Source organism: Canis lupus, chromosome 18 (assembly GCF_048164855.1).
Source record: "Canis lupus baileyi chromosome 18, mCanLup2.hap1, whole genome shotgun sequence".
In the NCBI taxonomy this organism is placed as follows: Eukaryota; Metazoa; Chordata; class Mammalia; order Carnivora; family Canidae; genus Canis; species Canis lupus.
The window spans coordinates 40,208,618-40,235,263 of NC_132855.1; the positions used below are offsets into that span (position 1 = coordinate 40,208,618).

Sequence of the window (26,646 nt, forward strand, 5' to 3'; positions counted from 1 at the left end):
GAAAGTAGAGAGTTAGTGCACTGTATAGGCTCAGACTCTTCATCCACATTTTCCTAAAAACTGCAGGACTTCAAGTCCCACAATTCCCCACATATGCACACACACATCTTTTTGACTCAAGTCAAAGGAAACTAATTTCCAAGTTAAACAAAGTTGGCTGCATTTTCATCAAACTATCATTATACCATTTCTCCCAAATTTCAAATTTGGCTAGCAATGGCAAAAGCATTTGATCTTAATAACTACAGTGACATGTACAGTGAGAGAGGAAAGAAAAAGAGATCTTTGAAAGCTAGTAGCTTAGGCATTGACCTTGATAATTTCTTCATTCTCAGCTATACTTTCAAGTAGTGCACTTAGGCTTGACTGTGTACCAACACTGCAAATGTACATGAACCCTGTAGATCACTTTGATTTGGCCTGGTGAAAGAATTGAGGGACTTTCATAATTTCACAAGAGCTTAGATAAGAAGTCCCCACCCCCCCCCATCCCCCGCTGTGAACACGGAGAGCAGTGTTCCATTAATGTGTTATCCATACACCTCTCTTTTTGATTTTTCACTTTTTACCTTCCATCACAGTTACTTAGGCAGTCCATAGACATTCACTGGACAGATACAGAAATAAACACATAAATAAACTGCCTATAGAACAGCATCTGCATTTAAGGGGAGATTAGACTCTGTGCACATCAAACTTTACACAATTTTATGCTTTAAATGGTATTAAAGAAGTTTTACAATGTTGCAGAAACTCTGGAATACTTATCCAAGCAAGTTAAATTGCAACTGATCTTTGTTTCATGTTACTCTCTGTTGGTGGTCTTTGGCCATTGGAAATTATCACATATTTCGAGAGAAATGAATTAACAGGTAAAGTTATTAATACTAAGGAAATCTCTTGAGCAAATGGGTCAGTGTTTCAGATCTGTGAGTATTCTTTCTTCAGATGAAAACATATCCCCATGCCCATTTCATGGCCCTTTAATGGAAATGAGCAACTGTCTTTTAATGAGATCTTTCAGTTCCTACCCAAGTGCAAATAAACATTAAAAGCCACTCAAAACCAACAGAAATGTCAGTAGCCTTGAAAAACATGTTGAATATACCAAATGATGTGAAAATGATGTGAGCTGTCTTAGTGATAAATTCAGCAAGAAAATGATAAAGTTTATCAATGCATTATGAGACATCATTTTCGTGTTTACTGCTACCATTTAATGTAATGAAAATAACTTGGGACTCGTTGTCAAATAATGCAATATAGCTAGGAATTATTTATTAGCATACTGTTTTCCATAAATGTAAAAGGATGTTTTAATATCTAAGACAAATAACATATTGAACAGCAAAGTCTCGAGGTTTGTTTTTTTTATTATTATTATCAATTTCATTAAAACTATGCCCTTTAATGCGTTTCTAGCCCAAAAATATATTAGCTGGTAATATATATAGCTAGTAAAATTGCCCTGAACTCAGCCTTTTTCTTTTAAACTCTTTTTTAAGGATAGCAACTTTTGTTTGAAATTATAAATTTGTGATCTGGAAATAAAATAAAAAATTGAAAATAAAAATAAAAGTCTTATACCGTGTTCTTAGGCAATCCTCTTTACCTATTTCTTTACAAATGAGTTGATAGCAATAAAAATAAAGTACCATCCTTCTGATATGAAGTCATATAGTGTGAACACACAATATCAATGATAGTAACACATTTGCTCTAATATACCCCATTGCCTGATTATCACCCCAGGGTTAAATTGTTAGGTCAAAGTATGATTTGTGACCCAAAACTGCTGAGCAAGACTGAAGCCTCTTCAGGCAAGGATCAAACAAAGACCTTGACCTCTTTGGTAATGTTGGCCAACCAAAAATTGGGTGGATGGTGGTGCCATGTGTTACCTAATGAGATCTATTAACTCTTTGAGGTCTCTTTGAGAGCACTGCACAGGCTGCCCTTCCCTGAATACTGAGGAGAAGCCAGCTCACTACACATTATAAATAAACACACAGCTTAACGGCTTAACGCAAACTTTGCCCAAAGCGCACACTCAATAATTGTTGAATAAATAAAAAGAGACTTAAGTCATTAAAGTAACAATTAGGCTTCAGATGTTCCCTAGGCAGCCTCTTTCCCCTTCTAAATATTATATTTCATCTTGTGGAAGCAGACGTCCATATGATAATAAACACAAGTACTAACCATAGTTTTAAAAAAGACTTTGAAAACAGTTCTCTGGCTTGCTGGAAAGTAGAGAATGTTTTCCTGCCTTTTTTTTTTTTTTCTTAGAATGTTTGACAATAGTGCTTTTGTAACTAAAAAATATATCCTGCATTCTGTATAGAGTCAGATGTGATTCTTATTTTTACATAATCTGGATAGTTCCAGGCAGGATTTCACTTACCGTGCACTAATTTTGGGGAAATTATTTTAGGGGTAAAACTTGCCACTGAACCCGAAGAAATGTTTTCTTAACCAAAGAATCTAGGGGTTATAACTTTGACTTGTTTTTTTTAACCATATATTTAATGGCCAAAAATATTTTTTTCATGTTAACTGGACTTTTTTTCTTCTCTCTCTGAACCCTTTCTAAATTGAATATTACATAGGCCAAAAAAAATTTCTGTAAAACTCATGTGGCATTTATTTTTCTAAGGATTTTACATTAATTAATTCATTTTCCCCCTCACAACAACCTATTGTATTATTAACTCCTATGCATAAATGAACTCCTTTTACTCTCACAGCATTGCTAATATTAATGTACTGCCCATTCTACAGATAAGAAACTGAGCCACCAAGATGTTCAGCAAGCTGCCCCTGTAAAGGAACAAAGCTGGGATTTGATTCAAGGCAGTGCACACTGCAGAGCTTCTGCTGTGAATAAACAGTTCTTCTTGGAGGAAGGTACCTGTGAAAAGAATAAGTCAGAGTGATGTTCTAAGGTCATATGAATGAGTGACTCATAGCTAACCTATCAGGGAAGGTGACACTGCCACTGGCTCATCAGCATTGAGCCTACTGACCATCTGCAAGCTCCTGGATTTCTTCAGACCATATTACTGAAAGCCCTTGCCTCCTTGCAGAGCCATCACGAGCTTTGGTTTATTAGATCAGCTCTCACTGTCTACTGAATGACACTTAATCATCATTCTTCAGGCATTGAGGCAATTCACTTACTTGCTCAACAAGCAATCAACAAAGATTTCTTAAGCACCACATATGCCAGGCGCTAGTAATACCCTAATGAATCTCAAGGAATTCTACACTCGAGGATGTTATAGTCCATTTGTGAACATAGAAATTAAATTTGTAAATATTGGTATGTTTTAATATCTATATTCATTTATATTATCCTGAGAGTTAGAGACAAGATTTCTGAGGCAGAGACAAACTATTTGTATTTACTTACAGGAAAAAAAAAAAAAAAAGAAAAGAAAAAAAGAAAGAAAAAATTGCCCGGGTAGCCTACCCCCAGTATTTCCCCCTTCTAAGGTTGTTAGGATGAGAGGCAGATGTTGTATTATACTTGCTGGAGTTGGTCCTATAGGTGGAGAACCTCAAAGGAATAGGAGAGTTTATGGAGAAGAGGGATGGCTGTCTTCCCCTTTGCCCCCCTTTGTAAGGTGTGAGAGAGAACGCTGCTCCCTGAAGTACACACAGTCTCCTTTGGGAGACAATAGGAAGTATACTGGGTTTTTACTCTTTGGAATGTAAGTGAATGTTTCTTTTTTTTTTTTTTTTTTTTTAGATTTTATTTATTCATGAGAGACTCACAGAGGCAGAGACACAGACAGAGGGAGAAGCAGGCTCCCTGCAAGGCCAAGGCCTGATGCTGGACTCAATCCCAGGACCCCGGGATCACGACCGGAGCCTAAGGCAGACGCTCAGCCAGAGTCACCCAGGTGCCCCTATATGAATGCTTCCAGGGGAGATACAAGACAAGTTTCTCTGAAATGAACTCCACACAAGGGTCTTATTCCAAGAGTACTCTCTGAACATCTTCATGCCTCAGGATGGATTTTACCATCCCTTGAAATAAACAGACACCTCCAGGGAAGCGAGTCTCTTACTATCTTAAGTTTCAAGATCAGGGACACCTGGGTGGCTCAGCGGTTTAGCATCTGCCTTTGCCCCCGGAATTCCGGATCAAGTCCCGCATTGGGCTCCTGTGTGGAGCCTGCTTCTCCCTCTGCCTGTGTCTCTGCCTCTCTCTGTGTGTCTCATGAATAAATAAAATCTTAAGAAAAAAAAGTTTCAAGATCAGACCTTCAACCCAGGCCCCAGAAAAATTTGGAAAGCAGGGCTGGTGGTAGGGCGAGGGGTTGCCGCCAGTGGAATGGATCAGCAGTTAAAGGGAAGGCAGTTTCAGTGAAAGACAAGCCGGCTGGGTGACGGACATCTGGAGGAGAACTGAAATTGGTAATGAAATGGGAGAGGTAAGTAGAGACCAAACCGTAAAAGACCTAGCCAGCCTCGCATATTTCTTTTACAATCTGGCGGTAAGTCAGGGCACCTGGCTGGTGCCTGCTGGCTCAGTCGGTAGAGCATGCAACTCTTGATTTGGAGGTTAAGCTCCACACTGGGGGTAGAGATTACATAAGAAAAAAAAAATCTGGCAGTTAAGTCTTTTTTTTTTTTTTTTTTCCTGGCAGTTAAGACTTGAGAAGAATTTAGGAGGAGATAGTGCCTGATTTCTGGTTGTTGATTTTATTTTTATTTTTTTTCTTTCAAGATTTTATTTAAATTCAAGTTGGTTCACATATAGTGTAGTATTTGTTTTCAGGGGTAGAATTTAGTGATTCATCAATTGCATATAACACCCAGGGCTCATTATATCAAGTGCCCTCCTCAATGCCCATCACCCAATTACTCCAGCCGCCCATAACCCCCCCTTCAGCAACCCTCAGTTTGTTCCCTATATTTAAGAGGTTGTTGTTTTTTAAAATTGCTTGGAGCTACATTGTGTAGAATGGATTTGATAGAAAACAGAAAAATTAGAGGGGGCCTGTGGTATTCACAGGCCGAGACATCAGGCTCACAATTTTTTGTCAGCCATTCTCTCCCTTTTTAGATGTGCCACTCTTAGGGAGATCATTTGCTTAATGGCTGGCAGCTGCAAACATGCATTTAAAGCTTTTAAGAGAATACAATGCACCAGGGAGATTATTATGATAACTATTCCCAATGTTTGCAATGCACTTCAGAGCCATGATCCCCAAGACCCAAACCAATCAAAGAAAGACCCCATTGAAAGAGTCACCCATTTAAACCAAGCAGTGTGCTTAGTGAGCAAGCTCAGTTTCAGCCTCCTCAGAACTGTTTATCTAGGTACAGCAGGTGGTATTGGTCACGGCACAGACACCTTCTCGCTTGCTAAAAGATAATCAGGGGCAATCTTATTATCAAGAACGTTGTTTAGTTACAAAGAGTCTAAGAACTTTTGTTGGGCAGCTATTGCTTTGGCCTCGGATTCTGCAATATTTTCAAGAGTTAAGGAGAGGTTCCTGATTACAGCCTCATTTATATTTACTCCTAATCGGAGCAGTAGGGCTCTGCCAAAGGAAGTGTAACTCGAAGCATGAATTCCTCCTGGTAGTTTCTGGTTCAAACTGTGGCTGGCTTGGGACAGGAAAAGTGACAGTCATGAGGTCACTAAAATTTTACGTATCTATAGACCACGCAAGCAATTTTATTCTCATTACCTTTGCCTTATGTTCTCTTTCTCTCTCTCTCTTTTTAAACAGAGCTGGGGCACAAAGTTCCCCACATTTGAGGTTGTTAACTAGAAACGGGGAAACAGACTAGGGGTTCTCCAGCATCATGCCAGTCTGAAAAGTTACCCCCAATGGCCTGGGAAATACAGATATGGCACCCTCTTTCCCGGCTAATACCATAGTGAAGGAAAGAAAGATACACTCTCTGGATACATTTCACTTAGAGGAGAAAGCCTGAAAAGTCCCCCCAGTCTCTAAATATCCTCTTCAGATTTAGAAAACATTTCTGATGATAAAGTTATTCAATCCTTTCAGGTATCTTGTCAGTTTGCCGCTGGTACAGTACATATATGTAGCAGTATTAACCCCATGGACCCAAGAGACATCCACAGTGAGGGTACAAAAAATACCTTCAGAAGATCTAGAGTCACTGCCAAAGGAATCTACAACCTGCATGTCCCAAGCAGGCAGAAAGCTAAGCCAAGTTCTTAGGATATAAAATGAGACAAATAAGAAGGCAATAGCTGGGAAAAAATAGGATCAATAACCAACTGGTCTGGATATGGAAAGCAAACAACAACATAAAATCGTATTTCCAATTTCACCTGGGCTTGGGAGTCAATGTATTTACAAAACCTTTTGAGGATCATCCCTGGGTTTAAGAAAATTTTTAAGGGGGATGCCTGGATGGCTCAGCAGTTGAGCATCTGTCTTTGGCTCAGGTCGTGACCCCAGGATCCCAGGATCCTGGGATCGAGTCCCGCAACAGGCTCCTTGTAGGGAGCCTGTTTCTCCCTCTGCCTATGTCTTTGCCTCTCTCTGGGTCTCTCATTAATAAATAAATAGTATCTTAAAAAAAGAAAAGAAAAGCCACGTGAGACTACAGGCAACCCTCTTCAGATATTTTTCACCCCCTGGTCGAAAGCCAAACTAGGGGCCTTAAAGAATTTCTTGGGAGGGGGAGGGACTCCATCCCAGGACCCTGGGATCACAACCTGAGCCAAAGGCAGATGCTCAACCGATGAGCCACCCAGGTGCCCCTCAGGTGGCCTAAGAGGTAACTGTTTAACAGTCTTTTCAGAGTGGAAAGGCAGTTCAGAGAGGATCCCTAGAATGAGCCCTCAGATGAAGGAGGATAGAGGGCAGCAGGCATTCCTCAGTATGATAACCGCCTTCTTATAGTCTTCTTTTAGGTGCCTTTTATCTCTCTCTCACTAGCATTTTGCAAGGAATCTTTTAATGAAACTATTTTAGAATTTTGAAAACTTTTGGAGGCTTCTGCTTGTGAATTTAAAATAAGTATCTCATTCTGTTTGTTTAATTTTGGAACCCTCACTTTCAAGTGCACTTCTTAAATAATCTAATTGGAACATTCCTTATCATGGCCATTGTAATTCTATGTTGTCTTTAGTAAGATTTTGCCATTTTTGTAAATATCTACAGCTCCCAGGTCATCGGTTCTTATACATAAAATAAGTGGTGATGGCTATGGTGACTGCCAGTGATTGTTTTCTACCACCAGGAGAGGGGGATTGGTGCGCATTTTGATAGCTCTGGTTCCTCAAATATGGGTGCTTTGCAGTGAGTTTTTGTTGCAGTGTTCTACAGAGAGGTAGAAAGAGGGCTGTTGAAATGGAAGGTTTGTTCATTATACTCCATCTGTGAGAGATAGGAAGCTTAAAAATTATATTAAATTGTTATTTTTTAAAGATTTTATTTATTTATTTGAGAGAGAGAGAAACTGAGAGAGCACAAGCAAAGGGAGAGAGGCAGAAGAAGCAGACTTCCTGCTGGGCAGGGAGCCTGACTTGGGGCTCAATCTCAGGACCCTGGGATCATGATCTGAGCCAAAGGCAGATGCTTGACCAACTGAGCCACCCAGGTGCCCCCCCAAATTATATTAAATTATGATAAAAAGTGAGAAAGCACTATAAAATGGTATTTAACAAGTACCATATAGTTCCATACTAAATAAGTAGCAGGGATAAGAAAGTAGATAGATATGGAGATATCAATTATCAAGGGAGCTTCCTAGAAGGAAATAGAACTTTCTACAAGGAAATGAGCTTTAAAGAAGACTGTATATAGGAAAAAAAGATATAAGCAGAGAGCTTAAATGAGAAAAACTGTAAGTACTTTAAAGTCCTAGGGCCAGAATACATATGGTATGTGTGTGTGTGTGTGTGTGTGTGTGTGTGTGTGTGTAAGTATTGTGTGTGTAAACCTGTAAGTTCTGGAGCTGACAGGAGAGAAACGCAATAAAATAAAGGTAATACATTTAATTATGGGAAAATGTGAAATAACATTTGTGATAGGTAAGATGGGTACAGAGTATCAAGGGTCTTGAAAAGTGCAGACATGAGCTGACACATGGGAAGAAGCCATAATCGATTTTGACCAAGGAGCTGAATGATCAAAGCAGTATTTTGTAAAAAATTAGAATTACATTTGTATACAGAATAGTCTGGAGAGGAGACAAGTGGTTTTGCAACTGTGCAAAAGTGCCTTTGAAAGTCAAAACATTTTTAAGTTTTTGTAGACCTAAACTGAAGAACTCTCAACAATATATTTTCTTTCTTTCTCCTCAAAGGAATGCTGATGTGGCAAGCAAAATAACTTCAGCATGTCTTTGTACCTTCCTTTTACAAGGAACATTAAAAAACTGCTGTGCTCTTCTCACCTGAGGAGCTCTGTGTATAGGGCTTTTAACTTCTATCTAGGACTTTTATGGTGGGATGTTTTCCTCCACACATGCATACTAGTTATTTTTACTTGGTGTATTAGAAAAACACTTCCAAAAAGAAAATAAAAAACAAAAAAATAAATTCATTTCCACCTTGGTGTTTTATGTCTTTACATCTAGAAATTGATGTGGAATCCCACACTAAGAATACAAACGTGAAGGCAGCCTGGGTGGCTCAGCGGTTTAGGGCCACCTTCAGCCCAGGGCCTGATCCTGGAGACCCGGGATCAAGTCCCATGTCGGGCTCCCTGCATGGAGCCTGTTTCTCCCTCTGCCTGTGTTTCTGCCTCTCTCTCTCTCTCATTCTGTGTCTCTCATGAATAAACAAATAAAATCTTAAAAAAAAGAAAAGAATACAAATGCTAAAAATTGAAAGCCAAAACTTTTAAGATCAGAGGGACTAGGGTTTTAAAACAAAGCCTGTGGACTAATAAAACTCTTTCCCCCCAATGGACACAAATTTATCTTATCACACAGTTGTGATCTCTACTAAAGATAATGCAAGAATAAACAATTTTTTTGAACTGCAATGTCAAGAGGAATCCAAGAAGAATTTTATAGTGAGTGGAACACTGAAACAGAAACTTAAGGAATGTTACAGCTTTTCCTAGAAGGGTTTTACTAATGCTGTGGGGGTCCGATTGGGGTTTAGGTGACATTCAAACATGTTTCATCCAAAGGTGGCAGAGATCTAGAGAAATCAGGGTTAAAGAAATATTCAATATAGATACCTCTCTTATTTATTTATTTTTAAAGATTTTATTTATTTATTTGACAGAGAGAGTGAGAGGGCACAAGCAGGGGAGTGGAGTGGTAGGCAGAGGGAGAGGGAGAAGCAGACTCCTCACTGAATAGGGAGCCCAACATGGAGCTCAATCACAGGACCCCGGGATCATGACCTGAGCTAAAAGCAGACACTTAAGCGACTGAGGTGCTGAGCCACCCAGGTGCCCCTAGATACCTGTTTTAATATTGAGAGTAAAGTACCTTTTGACCTTTACATTTAAGAGAGACTCAAATCTACCAGTCTACCAGTCTACCAAATGGCAGCCCGATGAGGCACACATCAGAAAAAACAAGTTCTGCAGGAGAAGCTAGAGGTAATGACATCAGTTCAGGGGTAAGGACCCACAAGAAGGGGAAGATACAATTTTGAAATTTTGAGCGTAGGAGGTTTCTATCACTCATTTGTTCTCAAGTTCGGTTCCATCAAATATACTTTTTAAAGATTAATATTTTAAAAATCCTACTAGTGCTTTGACTTCAACTTTCAGGCATTGGGTTCCATGCTGCATTGCTCTGGAACTCCTCCCTCAGAATATAACTGTGAAGGTCCTCCCCTACTGTTTTGAGTTTCCAGGGGTTGTCATAGAAAGTACCACAACCCGGGTGGCTTAAGCAATAGAAATTTATTGTCTCACAATTCTGAAGGCTGTAAGTCTAACTCAAGGTGTTGAAAAAATTGATTATTTCTGCGGGATGTGAGAGAAGATCTGTTCTATGCCTCTTTCCTAGCTTCTGGCAGCCTTGGAAATTGCTTGGCTGGTAGATGGTGTTTTCCCTGTGTCTTCACATTATCTTCCACCTCTCTGTGCTCACGACTCCCCCCTTTTTATACAGACACAGTCATTTGGGGTTAGGACCCACTCTAATGACCTCATCTTAATTTGATCATCTACAAACACCTTATTTCCAAGTAAGATAGCATTCACAGGTATTGGGGTTAGGACTTCAACATCGTTTTGAGGGGACACAGCTCAACCTGAAACATCCACCATTATCGATCTCATCACCCACCATAATACACTTTTGGCATTGAGAGAGTGCCAGTGCTTCTGACATGGAGCAAATGCAAGAACAGGGCAAGCGTTAGGTGGACCAGGAACAGAGGAATTGCTGGCAACAAGTTCTAATTTTTTAAAAGATTGTGTGGATTAAAATCACTTGGTGAATATACATGAGCTACTAAGCCCACAAGTTTGAAAAATCTGCACCGAATTTTACCTAACATCTGCTCCACTTAAAATACTACAAATGCTAATTCAATACTTCTCTTAGAGGGGCTCCTGTGTGGTGCAGTCATTTAGGCATCCAACTCTTGGTTTCCACTCAAGTCATGATTGATCAAATCATGATCTCAAGACCATGAGATCAAGCAGCATGTGGGGCTCTGAGCTGCTGAACATGGAGCCTGCTTAAGATTCTTTCTGCCCTTCCCCTGCTCTCTCTCTCCTTAAAAAAACAAAAACAAAACAAAACAAAACTTCTCTTGTAATGTTTTTATTTTCCCCATAGGACCTAGATGTGGCTTTGTTTTTAATCCTTATTTAAAATACAATATGAGGAAATTGGCTTATTTCAGCATAAAATTTTGTTTAGTTTGAAAAAGAAGACAGTTGCTTAAAAAAATCTTATTAAAACTTGAGTTGTTGGGGTTTTTTTAATCCCCCAAAGAGAAAGAAAAGTACTTTATTCATCAAAAATATGCCACTGGGAAGATACCGTAATTAAACCTTATTTAGGGGTAACAACCAACAGCAATGAAGACATTTAACTCTCTAGAAAGTTTTAGAAAACCTCATTTGAAGGAAAAGCTCCAAAACTTGGCCCATTCTTCTCTCTTCTGACAGAAAAGAAGGCACTGAGTGTTTGAACTCTGACCTTATAAATATAGGAGCCAAAGTTCCTGAAAAACCAGGTTCACAATGTTATACAACTAAGAGGTTGAGAGGTTTTTATCAGAATCCAGGTCCCCTGCTCCCCTACTTGGTGCTACCAGTCCTGTGTTCCAAAACTCCCCAGACTTACAGAGCAGTTCCTTGACTATTACAAGCATTCCTATTTGTACCAGTTAGGAATGGTTTCAGCATTATAACCACAAAGTAGACTCACTGTATCTTAGATAGGGTTTGGAGGATGGGAGGTTTGTTATGGTCTTGGTTTGGTTTGGCTTTTGCTTTGTTTTCTTTTTCCATAACCCAAATTCTGGAAATGGAATCCAGAACACGGATACTGATTCGATCATGTCATTACTCTGCCCTTCTCAGTAAGTTGACTTTTTGTCCTTATTTTGATTACTTCAAGATGGCTCTCACAGCACCCGGCTTCCTGTGTGTGGTTTAGGTTGAAAGAAGTAATCATGGTGCCAGTGAGCTACCTTTTCCTCTCTGTTGTTTTCATTAGGGAGCAAAGACTTACCCAGAAGCCCCCAGCTTATCCTTTCTTTTGGTCAGATCTCAGTCACATGGCCACCCTTGGTTTTACATGAGGACAGGAAATTGAGTATATGGTGAAGGGACATAAGATCATTGTGATTTATTTAGACTGGAGCTAAAAACATCCTGACACTGAACTAAATCATGGTTCTGTAAGCAAGGAAGAATGAGGAAATGGCCTTAGAGTTAAGTGTCTGCCAGGATAACCTGGAGGAGTATGTCAGAAGGCTCTTGAAAAATCCTTAAATGATAATCTATCATTGGAGGCTGAAAACACAACAGAAATATGATCAAAACAATTAGCTAAAGGAGCATAGGTACTCTTTATCATTTTGGAAAACACAAGAAATAACACTGGATAAAATTAGAGTCACAATACAGCAAATATTGACTAAATTAATAATAGTATTAATATGGACACAAAGTAAGTATTTTCTGATCCTCAATAGGCATTTGGCAACACACATTTATTATTATTTTTTAAGGATTTTATTTATTCATTCATGAGAGACAGAGAGAGAGGTAGAGACACAGGCAGAGGGAGAAGCAGGCTCCCTGCATGGAGACCAATGTGGGACTTGATCCCAGGACCCCAGGATCATGATTCAAGCCAAAGGCAGATGCTCAACCACTGAGTCACCCAGGTGCCCTGCCATCACACATTTAAATGCTGAATGGAATCATTTCAACAACTGGCCATATGAACAATTTTATAGTATCTGGAATGGAGCTTTGAAAACTCTAATGTCCTTACAAATCATGTAAGAATATCATTAAAATGTAGATTCTGATTTGGTAGGTCTGGAACAGGACCTGAAACTGAATCTCTAACAATGTTCCAGGTGATGCTACTACTTCTGCCTCATGGGCCGTACTTTGAATGGCAAAGATCTAGAGAACAAATTATATCTTTTTAATTGTTTCATCAGGATCAATATGAAGTTTACTTTTGGCTGAGAGTTTTGCAAATAATTGTCCTTGCTTTTGGTAAGAAGTATAAAGATAGGGCCCTGAAATGTTCATATGTTCATAAAGATGATTTTTGACTAATAACTTGCTACAAACATCATTTGTTGCTGTTTTTCACATAGCTTCAGTTTCTTTCTTTCTTTCTTTTTTTTTCATAGCTTCAGTTTCAATCAAGTACCAGATACAAGTGATCTTTCGTCTTCCTGTTGTTGGAAAAAATCCATGTCCGTTAGAATTCCAAATGCTTTCTAAGGATGGAGAATCCTTTTAATGGATGCCAAAACCCCTTGTTCTGTGGGCACCTTGATAGGTCTGGCTTTAAGGTTTTAGCCAGAAGACTTTTAGATGAAGACCAATTACTTAATACTTCTGGGTTGACTGGCATTAGCACACCTTCTAAATAAAGTAGGAAATTAGGGGAAAGTTGTTCTTTATTCATCTGCATGCAGCAGTTTTAAAATGATCTTTTAGGGTAGCCCAGGTGGCTCAGCAGTTTTGTGCCGCCTTTGGCCTGGGGCGTGATCCTGGGGTCCTGGGGTCAAGTTCCATGTCGGGGTCCCTGCATGGAGCCTGCTTCTCCCACTGCCTGTGTCTCTGCCTGTGTGTGTGTGTGTGTGTGTGTGTGTGTCTCATGGGGAAATAAATAAAATCTTAAAAAAAATTTTTTTAGTCACCTGCTAGGTAGGGCCAGGGTAGGGGAGAAGAGGTCATAATAAGGGATCAAGGTCTATGAGAAGGACATTAGGGATTATGCAGAGCACACAGGCTGATACAGCTCCCTAGCATTCACCTCTCCAGAGTGTACTGAAAGCCCTCTCCAGGGCTTTCCCTCATCAGCAGCAGAGCGTTAAAATTAAACACCATGTCTTTTCTTGTTTGGGGCTGATAAGGTCCTTAATATGGTGCATGTTTTGTGGAGGATCTCTTCTTTTAATATTTGGTATTACTTCTCAAGTGCACTTGGTACCTTCATGGTTCTGTGTTTCTTCATGGGTAATATCTATATGAACATGGGCTGAGAGCAACAATCAGATTTAGTAACTGTGGCCACTGAATTGCACAGCATCTAAGAGGTAGACTTCATCATTCTGTCTGGTATGGACTGAATGTTTGTGTGAATTCATATGTTGAAATTCATATGTTGAAACCCTAACTATTACTGCAATGCTGTTTGGAGATGGGGCTGTTGGGAAGTGGTTACAGGAGGTCCTGAGGGGGAGGGCTTGTGATGGGATTAGCGATCCTATCAGAAAAGGAAGATCTCCTCACAGAGGAAAGACCACATGAGGACAAAGGGAAGAGATGGCTGTCATCAAGCCAGGGAGAGAGTTCCTACCACATACCAAACTCCACTAGACATAGAATCGTGGACTATCCTGCCTCCAGAACTATGAGAAAACAATTTTTTGTTGTTTGAGCCATTCAATCTATGGTATTTTGTTATTACACTCAGAACAGACCAAGACAACACACACTCTCTCTGTCTCATTCAATCTTTCTCTAAAGACCTCACTAGTCATTTCCACAGAGCAGGATCTACTCTAACTGGTTTAAGCAAAAGAGATTTTTTTTTTTAAAGATCATTAAAAGGCTTACAAATTAGTGAAGAGAAAAGCCCGTTGGGTTGAGCAACCAGGAGAACTTTCCAAAGCCACACCACAGAGTAGGGCCTCCAGGAGCTGCAGATGCTGCCACGACAGGAGATATGATCACAGCTACTAGACTATGCACCTGCTGCTACTGCAGTTGCATTTTGTAGCCCTCTCTCCACTTCTCACAAGTTCCTCATGAGTGTATCTCTTTGGCAGGACCGAAATCATAACCAGAATACTAGCTGCACTAGAGTCTGAAAAGTGTTATTTTTAGCTTTCCAGCATCTACAATTTATAAAGGAGGTTGAAAAGATTATTAAATAGGTAAAACCATATTACCAGCCATAATAAGCACAATAAAATGGCACACATTTCAAACTCACTCAAATCAACCTATGAGTCCCTTGATGGAATGTCATCCAAATCACACACTAAGTCACACATTTGTCTAGACCCCATTCTCTCTAGACATGCTTAGGTTTTCATCATCCATTTTCATCTCTGCACCATTTTCATCTCTGTACCTCTCAGGCAACTCAGATCCTTGATGACTCAATCATCTCCATCCCAGAGTCCTATTTGCCCTGATTCCTGATAAAAGCAGGCCAGCAATGGTTGACTGGGCTCATCCCATTCCAATGGTCATAAAACTCTGAAGACATCATGTAACACTCTGGTTATCTCAGTATCCCCTGCAAACTGTGGGAGGAAAGGCCATCCTTTGACATGGGCTCCATTACTCTCATCATGGTAGACACCACAGCGTTTCTGATGATTGAATCCCAACCCAGCAGCTGTCTGGAGGAAAGACCAGACACTTAACACATGGGAAAATTAGAGATGAGAAACAGGAGACCTAAGAAGTCAGTAGAGAAATTCTTTGTCCTTCTTTCTACCAAAGGACTTTCTGAGATGTTCTGTATGACTGAGCAATCTTTTGAATTTCCTATAACTAGAAGTCAGTAACATGATTTTTTCCTTGCTTATATCTTTACTTTCTTCCTCACTCTTGCTTCTCTGGGATTACACTCCTCCAGAAAGCATGTGCTCATATAATGCACCTCACACTGTCTTCTCAGGTACCTGGATTAAGATAATACATTTGCAAATAGTATTCTCTGCAGTGTGGAAAGACGTTTCCTCCTTACTAAACCACATTCGACTTCTCCTCAAAATCTGGCTCAAAACATACCCCTTTACTAGCCATTTCATTACTTCTTGTCATATCTCCTCCCCTCTATTGTTTCCTGTATGTTTTCTGTAACTATATTAACTTGTGCTTTTCTTCACTTTATTTTGTATGTACTATGTATGATTTTCCTCCTTCCTCAAGCTGTTAAAAGAATGGACTGTCTCTTTTTTAAGATAAATTTTCTCAGTTGCACTTAATAAAAGGAATCTACCACAAGAGGGTGTCCAATGTGGTGTGATGGCAGAGATGAGGCACCCATTTACCCTCCTGCCCTTTCCTGTCTCCATCGCATTTCTGGCAAGCCCACTTTGCCTTCCTGAGGCAACCCCAGACTTTCCAGGGCCAATCTGTTGCACCTCCCTCCCTGGTCCTACCCTACAATTGCAATTATCCTCTTCTTTGCATGTTGTTTTTGCTCCATTGCCCAGCCTCCAAAGACAACAAACTTGGTAACTTAGTTACATTCTTGATTGTTCAGCTGATAAACAATTATGCCAAGTGAATACTGTCTAGTGGGAAGACTCCTTGGGTGTGTTCATGTATGTAAGGATATCCTATAAAGAGTTGCCTTAAGCCAGTATGTACTTATCCTTAAAATGTAATTTTGACACTCTAGTGGCTTAATGGAGAAAAACTTTCTGAGCAAGATGATTTTAATTCGTGTTTGCAGTGTAGGTTTTCAACATTCTAGAACCCACGCTACTCATTAAGTACCAAAGTACTGATATTTTATTGGAGAGATGTCGTTATTTCAGTATCTAAAGAAATTTGTCATCTGAATTATTAATGCTTTGAGAAGTACTTAGAGAGTTAAGTCCAGCATTAAAAGGGAGGCTTTATCTTTCAAGGTGTCTGGATAGTAGGAGAAAGACTGCGACACTAACCTAGATTTTCCCAGATCAAATTCACTCTAGTTCTCCTTCTTGAAAGAAACTGGGTTTTTTCTTTTTAGCCTTCTGGGAATACATAAAAAAGAGCTTCCTGGAAGAGAATTATAAGGAACAAAGACTCAGTCTTAACCTTCAAGATATCAGCACTTTGAGTGGGGTCAGGTTGATGGCGAAAACAATCAGTATTTAAGGATGGAAACTCCTTACCTGTCTGATTGATTTGTTTTGTTTGTTTGAACAAAGGCTGTTTCACAGCAGAAGCTAAGAACCAGGCATCTTACAAATTGACTGCCTGGCCTTAGTAACAAAAACTACAGCTCCCTGTCACTGGAAATGTTGAAGTCTTTATGAAAAATAAAAATTTCTAAAGATGTTTTCATATTATCAGATAAATGTGAGATTATTTGTCAATAAAAAATTCAGAGGAAGATACTTGGATTTAGTTTATATTTATCTTTTCACTATTCCCCCAACCAGTATACAGCATGAAAGAGCTTTTCTAGAGGCTGGAAATATGTGTCCAAACACTAGGCTTACCATTAAAGATCACACCACTGATACACCTTCTTCTTAAGATTATACTTGTCAAAAAAACAAATAATTAAATTCATTTTCAATATTCAAGATTGATTTTCTTCATTTTATGTAATAGTTTATTTTGTATCCTTATTTTTATTGCTCTTTTCTTGCCAATAATATATGTTTAGTATTTATGTTTTTGAGATTTAAGTTTATTCAATGTTATGTAATATATGTTATACATTTTATATGCAAAATATACTGAATTTCAACAATTTAAAAAATTTTTCTTAGTTCTAAACACTTTTGAAATAAGCTATGGGTATTCATACCAGGATATCAATGAATTATGAAATGAATATGAAAATAGTATTCTTTTTACACTGGCTGTTTCTTAAGTAACTTTAATGCAAAATAATCAATATGCTACATTTTGAGAGTGGCCTGCCTTTGACTCCACACCAGCCTATCATCCTGCTCCAAAGGTGTTATCATAATTTTCTGTGGCTCTTTTTAATACTGCCACATAAATGACCACCAGGTCTGCTTGGCCAAAGGTGCAAGTGAATGTTCGTGTGTTGTCTTATCTTCCATTCACAGAGCACCTCCAGTTTGTTGAGCTCTTTCCATTTGTCAGCAATTTTTTTGGACACTGTGACCTCAGCAGGTTCAAACTCCATAGTGTTCTTTTTCTCCAATTATGGCTTTAAAACATGCTCCATCAACTCTCCCCTTCTCAAGACTTGATGGCAACGCCAGCACCACCCACTTCAGTTTCTTAACCAATTGAAATGGCCATCTCCTCCCATTCCCAGGGACTGGCTTGAGGCAAGGATATGAGCAGGGAGCGGGGGCTTCTCTTGATGCTTTCCCTCTACAACTGCCTTCTTCTGGGTCCCTTTCAATGTTGAAGATAGGAAGACAGAATTTGCAAAGGGAGCAAAAATGCTTTTACTTACCAGCTGCCCTTGTGATCTCTCCTCTCCTCCGTGGCAACCATCTAAATGTAGCACCTCCTGGGAGATACGTGATGATTCCTTGAAAGGCCCTTTGGAAGCCTTTTCCTGCCTGGCCACTTCCCATGGGAAATCAGCTCCAGTGGATCTTTTCCCCTCTCCCTGGTTCCCATTCCTGTGTAACTCACCCTGTGTAGACTTGCTGCTGGGGTCTCTTATCTCAGTAAATCACAGTTTAGGGTGGGGTTCACACACACATCACAATAATTCAAGCCTTTCATGAGGTCCACTTGACCTGTAGAAGACTCTGCATCTTTTTCCTGCCAGATAATGGGAATGTGTGTCCTATTCCCTTATTGCTTTTTTTCTTTACCCCACATTCTCTCCCTAGATCTCTTTCCCACAGCCCGAGCAGGCATGAAGGGCAGCTCAGAAAATCCATTACATAAGTAGATATCCAACTGAGAAATGAGATTCCAGGCTCAACCTCCTGCTGGCACCCCTCTCCAATCCATACAAATCATCCTTTTGGAATACCCCCATTGGCTTATTTTAAAAAGAATGCCCCCCAAGAATGGAAGGAGAAGACAGGGAACTCTTTCTGAGGCTGAAGATCGCAATTGGGCAGTCCTCTCAAGATTGGATTAGTGGGTAGAGAATGATGAGAGGGCAGCAAAATGAATTTGCTTCTTAATAAATCACAATCATCTGTCCTCGAATGATCATCTACCTGTTATGAGATAATAAGAAAAGTCCCACTCTATATCTTGTCACACATACAGTGCATATGAACTCCACACACAGGTGTTGTTCTGTCTTAGGAAGGTGAAGCCCAAAGAATAATTAATGTTACACTATGAGAGCAGGGAAATTTCCATCACCTCACATCATGCTTGGCACATAATAGGGCTCAATAAATATTTATTGATAAATAAATAGTGTGAATAAATAGCCCTAGGTCATGCTTAGGAAATGACTGAATGGCATTCAAATTCAGCTCTTTTTACCCATCAAGACCTCCCTAAATCAAGTATCATCCTCACACCAGCACTCAGCCCAGTGTCCTAAAGGCTCCTTTGGTCTGATGCAGACATTTCTTTTAGTGAAAGATCTCATTTCTCTCCCCATATTGGAATCTGGCCCCATGAGAGATCCATCCACTTACATGTGAAACCAATTAGCAGGCCCCAAGCCCGGAATGAACTTATCCTGCCTGGGCTTGGCTTTCTATATTTTGTAGTTGCATATGGTTGGTGAGATCTCTCCGTGATACAATCCTTCACAGTCACGAAGATCATTCTCCCCTGGGCTTTTCTATTTTCAGTTGCTTAAGAAGCAATTGGATCTATGTGACATTTATCATCTCTTAATTACTGTAGGTTCTCAACTTCAGGGCTATAAGGGGTGATTAGTTACTTGTGGGAACTTTAAGCTCAAAAAGTATTAGATGGGTGGATGGATGGATGGGTGGAGAAATTGGGGGGATGCCTACAGGTCAGGTATTTGACACCATGTGAAGCTTCTTGGTTAATGTCAATTTCACAAACCAGATAAGAAGGTGAATCTGAAAAACTTAACAGAACTAAGCAAACAAACAAACAAAACACAAAAAACAAAAACAAAACAGAACTAAGCAAATAGTTTTCAAAGAAGAAGCCATTCCCTATACAAATATGGGGAATATATGAAAAACTCGCTTAAATATATTTATCTAAAAACTGGCACTTGATTCTTATAGGTGTTATTATAAAGGAAGAAGAAATTCTAAATATTTGGTTTTAGAACTGGGTCTTGATGGAGACACTGAGGATTTGGAAGACTCTGGAAGAGAGTTGGAGAGACATCTGGTTAGTACCTGTGAAAGAAGATAAATTTTTCTCTTCACTTTGCTTGCACTGGCTAGATTTCAAGTAACCTTTGTATTTCTTGCTAGAGCTAGAACAGAGGGCTAACTTGGGAGAACAGCACTTGGACTCTGCCTGTACCTGTTAAAAATGGGCAAAGTTGGTGGTTATTCTCCTGGGTCCTAACTCCAAGGTCCATAGCCTGAACCACTGATATATAAAACAAATGAAACTAGAAAACATATTTGCACTTGGCTTTGGATAGCATAATTAACATTTGTCCAAAGATGTACAGTGGCCTCTAGTAATCACTTAAAAACTACCCTATGGGTTGAGAAGTGCAAGGAAACAGTCCGTAGGCTTGGCTGGGAAGGCTAGAGGAGCAAGGAGGGGCGGTGGCAACCCAGCACCACACAGTGTCCCCTTCTGCAGCAGCAGAGAGGCCTTGGTGTCTGTTCTTGGCATTGATTTGACTCTCTCATAAGTTTCTGGCAACCTCCCAGAGAGAACAGCATGTTCCCTGCTGAGTGTAGAAAGGGCTTCAAAAACATGTTTGTGTGTGAAGCCTAGTAGGCAGGGCCTGGCTTAGTCACTCCATGTCATCTAGGCGGTTGCCTTTCTGGAGTGTCAAGAGGAAGTCTTTGGCTCAGACCCTCTGTGCAGCTCTTCACAAGCTGGGCTGGCCCTTGGGTTCGGGCTGGGCACATTGCTGGTGTTTCTGTGATGCCGATATCAATTTTTAGGGAACCTGAATGTTCCTGCAGACCATGGTCCAAAGAATATTCTGTTGCAAGGAGTAAATGTAGATTGAGTTTCAGCTAACCTCCTATTATGGTTACAAAGGCCTCCTTTAGAAACTTGCACCTGTTTCCCAGAGTGAGAGCTTCCGGCTGGGCATGATTACTCATTGTGTGGGAGCTAAGATAACACAGATTAATGCCAGCTCTGGGTACTACCAGTTTAAAGAGACTGACTCACTCCTTGCTCCTCATACTACCTTTTCAGGAGAGTGAGGTCTGAGCAGAAGAAGGGATTAGTCAGTCTGGCCTACGGGACCCTTGGAGGGGGGGGGGGGTTGCTGGGGTTTCGAGAAAACAGAAGAGGGATTATCAGGATGACTGGGAGCTCCTGGGCCCCAGAGGCAGGCGACCTAGGTCTACTTGTCTTCGACTCTAAGAGCAAACAGCAGCCAGAATACTGTGAACTATCTTGGGGAAACTGTTATAGATCATAAGATTTTATCATTATAAACGTATTCTTGTAAACAAGGTGGGGTCCAGAAAAATGGAGTTTGCTGTAGATCTTTCTGAAATTGAACTATTGAAATTTTTCCATCTTCGAATATATCTAGCAATTTCTCCTACCACTTCTAGCACACCTCTCCTAGTATGGTCTGCACTGTAGTTTGCTGATGCACAGTCTTTCTACACTCCCCACCCACCCTTTGACCGATGCCCCTCACCCCGTAACCTGGAAACTTGCTCCTATGTGTCTCAGCTTTTCCAGTCTTCTTCCTGTTGTCTCTTAGCCCTCAAATTCAACATGTCCCATTAATCTTGTCATAAGGAACAGTCTAGAATACTGATTTAAAAAAAAAAAGAAAACATACCCATTAGTGTGGGACAGATAGAGCTTGAGTCCTGCCTATACCTCTTAAATAACTATGTTGTCTTGGGCAATTGCATAACTCCTGTGTACTATAGTTTAATTGTCTGGAAAATACAAATAATAGTACTTTCCTCATAGGGTTGTAGTGAGAATTAAATGAGTTGAAACATATAAAATGATTAATACCATTACATTTGTAATATTAGATTTGTCTTAAATAATATTCAAAAGAATGAAGGAAAGAACACTTTTAATGGTGAGTCCATTATTTAATTGGTCAGATAACAAAAAAATAATAATAATAACCAAAAAAAAAAAGTAAAAATGTGAAATACAGAATTTGAGAAGCCAGAGCTGAGTAACAATTTTGACAGTTACTAATTAGGTGACTTTGGTCAAGTCAAGATTAACTTTTCTAATCTTCATCTCCTTACATATAAAATAGGGATAGTGCTAATAGCTACCAATTGTTAGCCGGTGACTATGTGTTAAGCATTATACTAAGTACTTTATAAGCATTATAAATAACTAGACAGAAATTAAATAATCATATCAGGACAATCACTGATGACAGATGATATAATATTCTTTTATTTATTCATCATATAGTTTAATTTCAAGTGACTACTAAATGCTTGAAGTTGAGATTCAAAAGGGAACAAATTGTGAAATATTTGAATAGGCAGTCCACCAAAGAAGAAACATGAATAGCCAACAAACACATGAAAGCTGTTTAACATCTTTAGCCCTCAGAGAAATGTGAATTAAAACTACAAAGACCTGTGAATCAAAATAGCTAAAATTAAAAAGACTGATACCACTAAATGTTGACAAAAATATATAGCAATCAGAACTCTCATCTATTGCTGATGGGAGTGAAAAAATGTACATCACTGTGGGAAATTGTTTGGCACTTTTTATGAAGTTAAATATATGCCTACAACTGACCTTTCGATTCTAATCCAAGATATTTACTCAAGGGAATGGAAGAGCGTCCACAAAAAGACTCGAGAAGAATGTTTATAGCAGATTTGTTCACTGTATTAGCCAAGGCTTTCCAGTGACACAGAACCAATAAGGCATAAGGAGACCTTCTTCTTCTTCTTCTCCTTCTTCTCCTTCTTCTTTTCTTCTTCTTCTTCTTCTTCTTCTTCTTCTTCTTCTTCTTCTTCTTCTTTCTTCTTCTTCTTCTTTCTTCTTCTTTTTTGTAGGAAGAAACAGAATTCATTCAACAAATACTTGTTGGGCTGGTGCTGAGTATTCAAAAGTGAATAATGACAGACAAAGGCCCAGCCTACATGGGTCACCAACTCTGGGCTACACATTAGAACATTTAGGGTGCTCTAAACGTATAAGGAGAGAGAGAGAGAGAGATTTATTTTAAGGAATTGACTCATGTCATTGCAGGGGTCAGCAAGCTGGAGACCTAGAGAAGAGTTTATGTTTTCCTTGTGAGTCTGAAGGTAGTCTGGAGGCAGAAAAAGACTGAGGTCCCCAGGCATTTTCTGATAAGACCTTTCACTGATTGGATAAGGCCCACCCACATTATGAAGGAAAATTCACCTCTATAATATGGAGTATTATGAGTCTGAATAAACTCAAAGTCTGCTGATTTAAATGTTAACCACTGCCAAAAATAAATAAATAAATAAATAAATAAATAAATAAATAAATAAATAAAGATAGATAGATAGATACATACATACATACATCTTCACGGCACTATCAAGATTGGTATTTGACCAAATATCTGGGTACCATAGCCTACTCAAGTTGAAACATAAAAGTAATCATCACAGTGATCATTATCTCAAACTGGAAATAACCCAAATGTCTATCAGCAGGAGAATGGATAAACAGCTTGTGTACATTCACACAATGAAGCATTGCTAAGAAATAAAGAGGTATAAACTACTGACATACACAAAAACATGGATGAGTCTCAAAATGGTACGTTAAGAGAAAGAAGTCAGACACAAAATGGTATATACTGTATAATTCCATTTCTGTGAAGTCCAAGAAATAAATCTAACGTTTGGTGACAGAAATAGTATAGTGTTGCTTATTGGAGGTGAAGGTTTACTGGAAAGAGACAGAAAGAAACATTCTGGGGTAATAAATGTGTTCTTTATCTTCATTAAAGTAATGATCATACAGGCATATATGCTTGTGTAACTTCATCCAATTAAATATTTAAAAGTTATGTATTTTGCTGTGTATAAATTTTACCTTAATTTAAAAAAAACTGAAGAGATTACTATTCCTTCCAGTCTAGTTGGGGGGACAGATATGCAGACAGGTATTTTTAACATGATATGACAAGCAAGGCACTCAACCTAATGAGCTTATTAAGATTTTTAAGAGTAAGTTGATGGTGGGTGCTGATATTTTTTAAAAGCACCCTAAATGTTCTAATGTATAGCCCAGAGTTGGTGACCCATGTAGGCTGGGCCTTTGTCTGTCATTATTCACTTTTGAATACTCAGCACCAGCCCAACAAGTATTTGTTGAATGAATTCTATGTTTCTTCCTACAAAAAGAAGAAGAAGGAAGAAGAAGAAGAAGAAGAAGAAGAAGAAGAAGAAGAAGAAGAAGAAGAAGAAGAAGAAGAAGAAGAAGGAGAAAAGAAAAGAAAAGAAAAAAAGAAAAGAAAAAGAAAAGAAAAGAAAAGAAAAGAAAAGAAAAGAAAAGGAAGAAAGAAAGAAAAAAAAAAGAGCCCCGTGCCAGTAATTGTCACCTGCCTTCTAATTTGGCCACCTTTCTATTTACATAACACCTGACCATGAGGCTGTGAGCACTTTGAGAATAGAACCCAGAGATGACAAATAGATTTCAGCTTGCCTATCCATTCCAAGCTGATGACCCTGACACTCTTGATACTGTGTTGAGGGGGACTCTGAGGCTGAGTCTGGCCTCAAAAGGAGAGAATACCTCGATTTGTCAGTATTTCCTGCCAAAGGTGTAAAGTGATGTAAAGTGACATGCCACACTTTTGCCATCCCAAGAAGCTCAGATTGAGCACCATGTAATACCTACATAAGAAAGGTAGGCAAAAAGAGGGAGAGAGAGAGAGAGAGAGAGAAGAAGGAAGGAAGGAAGGAAGGAAGGAAGACAGGATATACACATTGAGGGAGTACACGTTAAATGAGTCAGTCAGCCCAAGGCCAAAAAAATATTTAAGGAATATTGAAAACCAACTCAAATATCAACACATTGCAAGATGGTCAGTCTGTTTGATTTATTTGGTTGTGTCCAGGGTCTACAGGTGTACAGATTTCCTTCTGTGGGCTGCAACATACTGATGGCATATCATTGACTAGAGCTCTCCATACATTCCACTCACTTCCATTTGCTAGATATGTGTGTGTGTAAACTTTGCTGGCCTGTGTGGGGTCTAAGACTCATGCGGCTGATTCCTTTGTTAGTCTGTGTGGCCAGCTATTCTGCTAGATTATCTCAGGAAGTAATTCTATCATGCTTTTCCTAAAGGGAGTGCCTCTGGGACCCTTCTGCTGGCACAGTTTGATTTCCCACATTGGGATGCCAGGCGCCCAGGTAGGATGACCAGGAGGAGCCAGGGTAGGCAGGCCAAAGCTACAGGCCTCGTCTGGGAAGCTTTTCTCCTGGTTTCTTGGGAAGTTGCTCCTTCTACCTTGGTCCTGATCTCTCCCCTGTAATCTATGGCTGAAAAGGAAACTAACTCTTCAATAATTGTGGCTTTCAGACCGAGAATATAAAATCGAAGAATTAAGAGGGAGAAAGAAGCACAAAATTCCCCTAGTTTCTGGATGGCTGAAATGTCTCCTTTGCAGAGGACACACAGTGTGACGGTTCCTGGGAACACACCAATATGGCCTCTGTATTGCTCACACTAAGATCCTGGCCGAGCAAATAGAAGCCAAAACACACACCGAAGAAAGAAGACAAGGGACATGAAGTGAATGGAATTATTAATGAAACTGTCTATCCCAGTGCTACACAGAGAAATTACATGCAGTGTTTGTCCTTCCAGATTATGTAACCAGAGGACAGAAACCTGTGGTTCTAGGGTCTCTTCCTGATTCCCAGACCTCTTCCCAGTGAAGAGTAGAGCAGATTTGTCCGAAACCGTAACCAGAAGATGAATAAAAGTTGCCACAGAGTAAATACCCTTTTGCCTTCCTTGAACATTCCTGTTTAATTTTCTCCAGGGCTGTATTTTAGAAGGGAGAGTTGCAAGTTAGTTCCATCCTCAGCACTGATTCATGGCAGTGAAAGTTCTACACTGCCCCCTTTAGGCCAAACTACCAAGAGCGGGAAACCAAAATCAAATGGGCTTGGAACAGTTTGCCATAAGACAGCTTGTCCACAGGAAAATCATCGTAGTTAAATAAAATACAATAAAAGCCACAAGTCTCTTCTGTTTGTGCACATGAATGTCTTAGAAACTGTATGCCTTCCGGCATCCTCTACATAATGCCCTCCCCTCCACACACATACATAGAGGCCCCAGGGAGCATCTGAGCATCCACTGGGTGGGGTTCCACTACATACAGGACTCTGCTTCAGATGCTTTGCATGCATCGTTTCATTTTCTTTCCAAAAGAGCCTTGTAAATTAGATAATCTCTTCCATCCAAATAAAGAAATTGACACTTGGGTTAAGAAACTGGCTCAAACACACAGAGATGTTAAACAGCACAATCCAGATTGAAATCCCGAACTATTGAATTCCAAAATCCATATTTTCTCCCCTGAGTGGCACTGCCTTGCTTACAAATGGGAGCAAACACTGCAGTTTCTTTGTAAGTATCTTTATTGTAGAACTACCCAAAGATTACTTAGAAACCATTTGTGGCTGCCTAAGCTTTCCCTGGTGGATCATCCTAAGAGGTCTCTCATCGTTGCACAGACATCAGCAGTATTGGGAGTTCTGGGGCCCCTGAAGGATGGTGACCATGTTAGTGCTTCTGTAAAGAATTTATCACTTGGACACTGCCATGACGAAAACTATATGCAGTCCTAGAACTTCAAATTTTGCTTCTGTTCCTCCATCGTCTTATGTGTTGGTAGAAAGTTTGTGCAGTTTAAAAAACCCATTCTTTAGCTTTTTTGGTATTAAAAAAATGCAAGTCTATATAGTCATTTCTTTGGTTGAGTAAATCATTCTATATGATTGAAGTGGTTTACATGAGAAGTAGGGGGTTAATTGATGTCATATTTAGACTTTTTTCATGTCTTTATCTTCAGAATTGTATGGGGGGGCAGGGAAGAGGAGTTGAGGGGAATGCTAAAGGTAATTACCTGTTTCAAGCACCATGAAGGTCCTCTGAACATTATAAAATACCATATAAATGTTAGATAGCTGTATCATAATTATCACTACCATAAAAGTTCTAAGGTTGGACAAAAAGTAATTAGGA

At 39.5% G+C, this 26,646-nt stretch overlaps 1 long non-coding RNA gene across 1 annotated transcript; it reads left to right on the plus strand.

The window, feature by feature from the left end:
• The first annotated feature begins 2,608 nt into the window (after positions 1-2,608).
• LOC140609024 (uncharacterized) lies at positions 2,609-25,954 on the plus strand. Its single transcript, XR_012011033.1, has 3 exons — positions 2,609-4,439; positions 19,532-19,640; positions 24,970-25,954. It is a non-coding gene; the product is annotated as an uncharacterized lncRNA (long non-coding RNA).
• Positions 25,955-26,646: the final 692 nt, after the last annotated feature.